Source organism: Suricata suricatta, chromosome 7 (assembly GCF_006229205.1).
Source record: "Suricata suricatta isolate VVHF042 chromosome 7, meerkat_22Aug2017_6uvM2_HiC, whole genome shotgun sequence".
NCBI classification, from domain to species: Eukaryota; Metazoa; Chordata; class Mammalia; order Carnivora; family Herpestidae; genus Suricata; species Suricata suricatta.
The window spans coordinates 98,674,918-98,685,061 of record NC_043706.1 but is presented as its reverse complement, the minus strand read 5'-3'; the positions used below and the strand labels follow the sequence as shown (position 1 = coordinate 98,685,061).

Here is a 10,144-nt window from a genome sequence, read left to right as displayed (position 1 = left end):
TTGTGTGTCAACCACACTTCAATTAAAAAAAAAACACTATTTGTTAAAGTGGATTCAATTAAAATTGGAATGGACAATCCAGGCTGTCTGGCCATCTTAATCTGTATCTTGTTGAACAGCATGCCAAAGGAAATCTCCTTATAGGCAAAGTCCTTGCTAGCACTCTTTTTCCTTTCCTATGGTGTTTTGAGTTCTGCTGCTAAAATAGATATGTTAAGAAAATGTGGTTTTCATAAGTCCATGGAATGTAGATAAAATTCTTACAAAAATAGGACATTGGAACTGAACAACCAATTAGTAACGTCTTATAAATCCATGCACTTAAACAAAAAGTACCATAAAGTTCTACAGCAATGCACAAGGGAATTTTTGCAGCCGTATATATATATATAATATCTCATGGTTATTTTCTTCCCCCAATGTTTATTCTTTCCAAATGTTTGTATCTATGCTGGATCCTAATGAAAGGAAGGGGAAAAGAGGAAAATAAATTATGTCTTATAATATTATTTCCCTCTTGTAGCAGGTAACCTGCAATAAAATGCATATATCTATTTATATTGACTTCTTAGTTAGGAAAAAATGATAAACAAACAGCAACAACAAAAAAGCATCAGACCTTCCATCCCCAAGAGTTTTACCAGGGCTTTGTGCTGAAATATAGAACCCCGCAGTCATACCATCAAAGCATAGCATGTAAAATCTGAGAAAGAATGGTATTTCTAAATCAATAAAACATCAAATTGGTTGGTCCTACTTTTGCTGAAAAAAAAAATTCAAGTGGTTTAACTTAAAAATAGAGTGGAATACAGAAATGAAAAGATAAAAGATCAAAGTTTTACTCAACATTACTTTTTTTTCAACTAACATTTGAGCACCAAAATAAGTTACATATGAGAATGCATATTGGAATTAGTCAGTAGAGGTTTTTTTTTTTTTAATAACAGAGACAGAGGCATAAATACCTCTCAACTGAAGTTAATGTTGGCATCACAACTGTCGATAAAAATTGTTGGTAGGATTAACTGAAGTCCCTACATGCTTGCTGACCTTGCATTCACTTAATTAACTTGTTCAATACTAAGTTTATGTTCTAGATTTTATCTCTAACTCTTCTTCTGGCCCATATGGTATGTTTTCCTAGTTTTCCCCTCCCCTCATTTCCTCTTAAAAAGTGTGTTGGCACATTAGTCCTGCCAATGCACTTATTTTTTAAAAAATGAAGTAAGTTTTTAAAATATAATTGACACCAGAGCTAATCATCTACATATTTGAAAATGTCTGAGGAGAAAAGAGAGCCCACTCTTATGTTATTTGTTTTGGTTTCTGCGCTTTGGCTATGAGCTATCTTATAAACATGAATTGATGGGTGAATTTAAATTTAGGTTGAACAAAAAATCATTTTGATGACATAGCTCATGGAGAAAAGAAAATAAAGATAAGATGATCCTCAATAAAGGAGAGGTGGAATATAGAACAATATGATGGGAATAAGCTGCCAGTCAAAGGCAATGAGTAGTCCACAAGTAATTGTAGAAAACAGAAATGCCATAAAGGAAGGAAGTTGAGGAGATTTGGAGGGTAAGTCAGTATAAAGAAATGGGATAGAAATAATTAGAGGAAATTCATATCAGATACTTAGGAAAAGAAACAAGTTTTAAAAGATTATGGCTGTAATGTGTTTTTTCCAATGTAAGATGTGACTATTCAGCCACTTACATTGTAGAATATGTAAATGGTACCTCTTGAAATTGTGCCATGTTCAATGAGTGTGACCATATGTAATGGCCCTGGCTGTCAAGGAAATATTTTAATTTAAACAGAGGACTGGGAATGCCTGTGTGACTCAGTCAGTTGAGCATCTAACTTTGGCTCAGGTCATGAACTCAGGATTTGTGAGTTCAAGACCTGCATCCTCCATCAGGCTCTATGCTGACAGCTCAGAGCCTGGAGGCTGCTTCTAATTCTGTGTCTCCCTCCCTCTCTGCCCCTCCTTCACTCTGTCTCTCTCTCTTGAAAGTAAATAAAAACATTTTTAAAAACTTAAAAAATAAATAAAATAAACAGAGAACCAGTCATTGGAGAGCCTTCCAGAAAGTACTTTCTTTGTATATCAAGCCAAAAGCATGGTGAGCTAGAAAGACCCATCCCTGAGTATGAAGACTGGGCTTCTCACCATTACACCACTAGTATTTTGAACTATGTGAAATTACCATGATTTGATACTTTTTAACCTGAAAAATGTCAATTTCATATAGTTCAATGTAATAATTGCATAATCTTGGTAAAGTCATTTTACCTTTCTTGGGAAAAGTTTTTTTAGCTGTAAAATGAGAACTTTAGACTAGATCAGTGAGTTCCACACTGTATTTTGCCTTGTCCTCTTTCACATCAGTATGCACTGCTCTCAACAGCAGCTTTCCTGTGCACAGTGATTCCTAATGGGTACAGTGGTAGAGGGGCCACATTTTTCTCTCCTGCAGAATTATTCTGATATCCTCCTTTATAGAGCCATTCCTTTTTCCTGTCCCCATTGGAAACATTGGAGTGAGATGCTGGAATTTTTTGGGTGATCAGAATAGTTCTTTGAGAGTCAGGCACCAGGAGTTACAGGCTAGTTGTTGTTGACTGTCTAGAAAACTAAACCCCGCGGTTAAAATCTAATATACCTGCACATCTGTTGAGAGTTCTGAGAGTCTTCTTCTGCAGCAAATGTAGGTCACAGGCCACCAGCAATGGGTTGAAAGCATATTTTGATGGTCCATCACATAGGACAAACTGTGACTAGGAATAATCACAAGGCTTAGCCCTAGGAGAACATGCGAAGGTGGAAAATCCCCTACTGTCCTTTGCGAAGGCAGGTAACACAGGGAATATGACCAACTTTACTTAGGAAAAGGCAGAATAGAGCTACTTAGGTTATAGCACTTGTGACAACATTTTGGAATTCCTGTTTAATTTCTTGTTTTCACAGGCAGGTTAAAAATTATTGAAATTATCTGTCTTTGCATCCCATTCAGCTTTATATCCCAAATATCCATCAGAATGCCTTCTTGGCATTGGGTAAATCCTCAATGTCTTTTATTTTTTTAACATTATTATTATGAAATAATTTGAAAATTATTTGCAAATTTGCAAAAATAGTACTCCTTTATAAACTAGTTTCATATGTTGTTAACATTTTACCACATTTGCTCTGCCCATCTAAGCCATTTGATGAAAGTCATAATTACTGTGGCCAGTTACCCTTGAATACTTCAGTGTACATTTCTAAAAACAAGGAAATTATATAATCATATTACAAATATGAAAATTCTGTTATAAACCATTGTTTATAGTACATGTTTACAATCTGCCAGTAATCTCAGTGTTGCTTGATAACATTTCCAGTCAATGATACAGATATTGCAGTTACTTAACAAATTAATAGTTTCTGAATGAAGGCCAAGTATATTCTATCATCTCAACTCTGTTTTTCTTAGTGTTAAATTTGTTTAACACCTGGAATTTCATAGACAATAGTGAAAAGAGAATGGGATTTGAAATCAAAAGAGTTAAGGCCCCCTACATTTTACTGGTAAAATGTTTATCACTCTCACATTGTGAGCGTATATTGTAAAAGGGCTTATAAATAGCAACTGTCCAGGTGGGCTTTTTTTTTCCACCTCTAACTGGCTAACTGTCTGCTGATCATAAAGTAGACACTGTAAGACATTCAAATATAAAATACATTCACCAGCATAACAAAGCACAATGAAATAGGGAGCATATTCAAAAGAAAAAAATATTAGATAATTCTAGCAAATTTGATCACATAACACTACAGTTTTCTCACATGACACTATCGACATATCAGACATAAAAATTTATTGTTGTGAGGCAGAAGCTGTGCTGTGCATTGTATGATGTCTAGAAGAATTCCTTTTTAAGTCCCCAACAAACTCCTACTGGCCACAAAGTTAGTCATTCCCATTGTAATGTGAATATATGCACATATATGTCTATTTTCCAAATATCTGATTATAGTATAATTATATTTTTATATGTCTATTTTGTCGACTGGCCCATGAGTTCCTCCTGGGTAAAAATCATATATTTCTGACTCTCCCAGTACTATGTTTTCTGATAAATGTTCAGTAAAGGAAAGGAGAGAGAGAGGAAGGAAGGACCCCCAAGGACATAATCTGGTATGTAAGAGCAAGTGGAGTAATTTACAGAACTGAGGGAAAATGACCTGGATCCAAGAGTGGCTCCTGAGAATCTGTCTTGAAAAACCACTTGATATTGACCACCATTTTGACTGAAAAGTACAAAACCTAAACTCATTAAGCATCAAGTACCATATGTCCAAATTTCCTAATTATAGTTTTCCATCAAGAAAGATAAATGTAAGGAACCTTTATATATCTATATATGACACTCCTGCTTCTAAAATGATAAAGTTAATATTATGGTATTATTGATTCTTCCTTTTGTTTCTTCAAGTAGTATCAGATGCATATGCACACATAATTGAATAAAAAAGTTTCTATTATATTTTTGGGGGAGAAAATATTTGATGTTGTTGTTTTCTTGTTATTGCTTTCAATAAATATACCAGAGAGAATATCAAGATATGTTTTTTAAAATTTTTTAATGTTTATTCAATGATGAGAGACAGAGAGAGATAGAGCATAAGTGGGGGAGGAGCAGGGAGGGAGACTGAAGGAAGCTCCAGTCCCTGAGCTGTCAGCATAGAGCCCAACATGGGGCTCGGACTCATGAACCATGAAATCATGACCTGAGCCAAAGTTGGCTGCCACCAACTGAGCCACCCAGGCACCCCAAGATATATTTTTAAATCTCTATCTAGCAATATTATAAAAGTATGGTATATTGGTGCAGCTGCTCTGGAAAACAGTGTGGAGTTTCCTCAAACAACTATCCATAGAACTCCCTTATGACCCAGCAATAGCACTGCTAGGGAATTACCCAAGGTATACAGAAGTGCTGATGCACATGTGCCCCAATGTTCATAGCAGCACTGTCAACAAGAGCCAAAACATGGAAAGAGCCTAAATGTCCATCACCTGATGAGTGGATCAAGAAGATGTGGTATATGTACATAATGGAGTATTACATGGCAATGAGAAAGAATGAAATCTGGCCATTTGAAGGAAAGTCGATGGACCTTGAGGGCGTCATGCTGAGCGAATTAAGTCAGGCAGAGAAGGACAGATACCATATGTTTGCACTCATAAGTCTAACAGGAGAACAGGAGAAACCTAATGGAGGACCAAGGGTAGGGGAAGAAGGAAAGAGTTGGGGAGAGAGAGGTATGCAAAACTTGAGAGACTATTGAATACAGAAAAGGAACTGAGGGTTGAAGGGAAAGGGTGAGGGGGAAAAGAGGTGGTGGTGATGGAGGAGGGCACTTGTGGGGAAGAGCACTGGGTGTTGTATGGAAACCAATTTGACAATAAACTATTTTCTTTTAAAGTATGGTATTAGGTTCATGTGGATAGAATTGAGTTAGGTCCTATTTTTATACATAAAATTCCAAGGAAAACTTAGACAATTTGATATAATAATTTGTTTTATACCTTTCATAACAAGAAACTTTCAGTTTATTCCCTTTGTTCTTGTTATTTAGTTGGCTAGTACCTGTGTTTTAACAAGACATAAGGAAAAAAATTGTTTAGAACACACCTTTACTTTTATCTTACTTCACTGAATATTGGTGTTTTGATGAGAAGAATAAAATTGTAAAAGGTAAATGAACTAATTTAACTAGATATTTTTATATAGAATGTTATAAGGAATAGAACCAATACATGAAGACTGAATAAGTATGTAAAATAACAAAAAGAAAACAAAAACAAACAAACCAAAACCTCTCAGGCTTCAGACTCCCAGGAAACCCATAAAGTAACCTAAATTTCTGAAAACAGAAAGCTTTTTCTCTGCTCTCAATTATATGCATGTAGTTACATAGTAGAAGCTAAGAAAAAATGTTATTGAGTGAGTGATAGTGAAGGCTTCATACTGTTTTTATTTCTTCTTATTCATACATTCACCAGATGTGAAAGTGTTCATGGGACACTGGTTGTATGTCAAACACTTTTAGGAAGATGGGGTAGGGGCACTTGGATGGCTCAGTTGGCTAAGTGTCTGACTCTTGATTTTGGCTCAGGTCTTGACCTCAGGGTTTTGAGATTGAGCCCTGCTTTGGACCCCTGCTAAGTGTGTGGGACCTGCTTCAGATTCTTCTTCCTTTGTCTCTTTCTGCCCCTCCCCTGCTCTCTCTCTCTAAATAAAATAAAATACAAAATTTAAAAAAAGAAGAACCTAGAGTATATTAATAAATAAAAAACAAACCCAAACCAAAGATTTCAACCATTGTGGAGTTTACATTATAAGCAGGAAAATAGAGAAAAACAATGATTGTAATTAGGAAGTAAACGACATATTACAGGAGAAGGTGATAAGTGCTATGAATTAAAGTAAAAAGTAGGGAATAAGAGGATCAAACAGAGAGAGGAACAAGTTGAAGCATTAAATAGTAGGACCAGGATAGTCCTCAGAAAAGATATGAACAAATACTTAAAATATTTGAAAGAATGGGAATTAGTGAAGCAGATTATTGATAGCAGGAGCATTCCAGGCCGGAGAAACAGTTAAAGCACAGTCCTTAAGGCACCATCTTCAGAAAACAGCAGGGAGGAAAGCATGGCTAGAATAAAGTACAGGAGGGACATCAGGAGGTAATGAGGCCATACAAGGTCTTTCAGGTCCATTGTATTTTGTTCGACTTTTGTCTGAGGGGAATGGGAAGCCCTCGCATAGTATTTTTAACAGAGGATTGATGTTAGCTTTTATTTTTTTGTTTTCTTGTGTTGTGATTATGATTATGGTTAAAGTAAAGGTACACAATTAAATGCATAAGTAAGTGTACAACTCAATAAGTCATACATAAATGTAAATACTCAAACTCTTTCCCAAAATTATATAGAACATTTCTGTAACTCCACACTTGATCTTAGCCAAAAGGCCGAGAAGCGATAGAACATTTCTGTAACTCCAGAAACTTCTTGTGTGAACTTGCAATCTCCTCTTCTATAGCAACTATTTTTCTAATTTCTTTCAACGTAGATTATTTTACCTGTTCTTGAACTTCATATAAATAGATTCAACCTGTAAGTGCGTTTTTGTGTCTAGTTTCTTTCACTTAACATAATGTTTTTGAGAGCTACCTATGCTGTTTGTATCTGTGGGTGATTCTTTTTTGTTGTTGTTTTTCCTGAGTGGTATTTCATTGCACATATACCATAATTTGCTATTTGTAATCCTTTTGATGGGCATTTGAGCTATTTCTGCTTTTTTTTAGCAATTAGGAATAGAGCTGCTGTGAAATTCCTGCACAAGTTACTTTGCAGACATGGTTTTATTTCTCTCAGGTTAATACCTAGGAGTAGAACTGCTGAATGATTGTTATGTTTAACTTTATAAGACACTAATAGGTTTCCCAAGGTAGTTGTATCACATTATCTTGCCACGAGTATGTAGGAGTTCCATCCTTGCCAATAACAGACCCTGAGAAACGTTTCCTGATTGATATATAATGTTATATTATGGCGATTTCCATTCGCCTTTCCCTGATGCTTGTGATGTTGCCACCTTCTCATGTATTTTTGTGTCCATTATGTATATTCATTTGTGAGATATCTATTCAGTGCTGTTACTCACTTAATAGATAATTTGTCTTCTTAAGATGGGTTTGAATGAGTTCTTTAAATATTCTGTGTAAAACTCCCTTATTGGATATACGTATTGTGCAAATATTCTCCCAGTCTGTGGTTTGGCTTTTCTCTCTCTTATTGGCGTATTTTATTTATTTTTTAATTTTTTAATGTTGATTTATTATTGAGAGACAGAGAAAGACAGTGCATGAGTAGGGGAGAAGCAGAGAGATGGGGACACAGAATCTGAAGAAGGCTCCAGGCTCCGAGCTAGCTGTCAGCACAGAACCCTATGCGGGGCTCAAACCCAGGAACCTTGAGATCATGACCTGAGCCAAAGCCAGATGCTGAACCGACTGAGCCATCCAAGTGCCCCTCTTATTGGTATATTTAAATGAGCAAAAGTTATAAATCTTGATGGTCTAGTTTGTGATTACTTTCTTTCATGTTCAGTGCATTTTTATGCTTTCTTACAAAATCTTTGTCTTGTTCTCAGGTCACAAAAATATTCTCCTGTATTTTCTTCTAAAAGATGATCTTTTTAGCTTATACATTTAAGGCTATAAATCTATCTTGAACTTATTTTTGTGTTTGGTGTGAGGTTGAGTCAAGTTTCCTTTTTCCCATATATTTATCTAATTGTGCCAGTACCATTTGTTGAAAATGGGAAGTTTTCTTTGTTTCTTCTTTTGTTTCCTGGGCTTCGCTGTTTGTGATGACAATTCAGCCTTCATTTGCATAATTGTTCCCCTGTATGGAATTCCTTTTTTTCCCTGACTGCTCTCAATATCTTGTCATTATGTTTGGTTTTCTGTAGTTTTACTATGATGAGCCTAGGTGTGCTTTACTTTATATTTATCTTGCTGTGATTGATCTGAACTTTGGGGATCTCTAAGTTCTTTTGTTCACTAAATTTGGGAACTTATTGGCTAATATTTTTTAAAAGTAATTTTTTGCTCCCTGCTTTCTCTTTATATTTACCTACTTTGAAGTTTATTGATCCTTTCATATTACTTTTCAACAGGTGCCATAACAAATTACCATAAATTTAGAGAATTAGACCCACAGACATGTAGTATCTTATAATTTTGTGGGTCAGAAATCAGACACAGTTTTCACTTTGCTAAAATCAAGGTGTCAGCAAAGCTGTGCTCCTTTCTGGAAGCTCCAGGTAAATCCATGCAGATTTTTGTCAGAGATCAGTTGCTCGGCTGTGAAACTGAGGTCGCTATTTCTTTGCTGACCATTGGCCAAGGGTCATTCCCAGATTGTAGAGGCTACCAGCTTGCCTTAGTATGTGATTCCCTTCCTCTGTCTTCAAAACAAACAAACTGAGACATGCGTGTCCCTTACTTCATATCTCTTCTGTCTTCTTTTATTGTCTCAAATTTCTGATCTACTTCCACTTTTAAAGGCTGACGTGATTACACTGGGACTACCTGGATAATCCAGCATCATCTCTCTGTTTTGAAATGTGTAGGCTTAATTCCATGTGAAAAAATTATTTTGCCACATAAAACAAATAGAAAGGAAAAATGCACTTCCTCCTTTATGTCTCCTTCCTGAGACTCCTTTATGACTTATACTCAATACTTCTTCATGTGGGAGACAAAGACAGAATAAAATATAGATAAAATTAAATTTTCTTATAACCTACAGCCCAAATACTTGAAGCAGGTATAAATTGGCAAATACTTGAGGCAGGTAGAGTGTGACATTCTTCCAGGAAACCCAAATCTTGATGTTAATGACTTGCTAGAAGGGAAGACAACCACAGCTTGACAATAATTAGGTCTCCAATATCTTATGAGTCCTCTTTAGTATATGAAAATCCTTTTGGAAACTTCCCTTTTGTCTTTACCTCCGCCAATTCCATAGGATATTATGAGTCACTCCTCACAACCCCAGTGCACCTCTTTCTGCCCACAGGTCCTGTCCTTGTGCTTTAATAAAATCACTTTTTTGCACCAAAGACGTCTCAAGAATTCTTTCTTGGACATTGGCTCTGGACCCCCAACCACCACTCCAAAACCACATCACCATGATTTCCTCCTTGATTTACTAGAGTGCCTCACAGAACTCAGCAAAACATTTTCTTGCTGGATGGCAGGCTTATTATAAAAAGGTATCACTCAGGAACAACCAGATAAAAGAGATGCATAGAGGAAAGTATGTGGGAAGGGGCAGGGTGCTTTTATGCCCTCTCTGGGCCACAACTTTTCCAGCACCTCCATGTGACCACCAATCAGGAAACTCTCTAAGTTCTATCCTTTAGGGGTTTTATGGAGGCTTCATTACTTAGGCATCATGGATTAAATCAGTGGCCACAGGTGGTTGACTCAATCTCTAGCCCCTCCCTCCTTCCCAGAGGTCAAAGGGTAGAACTGAAAATTCCAACCTTCTAATCCAAGTTGGTTTGTTTCCCT

The 10,144-nt window shown here is 36.1% G+C and overlaps 1 pseudogene; it reads right to left on the bottom strand.

The window, feature by feature from the left end:
- Window positions 1-6,899: 6,899 nt before the first annotated feature.
- On the bottom strand, window positions 6,900-7,042 carry LOC115297213 (annotated as a pseudogene).
- Between the last annotated feature and the right edge of the window lie 3,102 nt (window positions 7,043-10,144).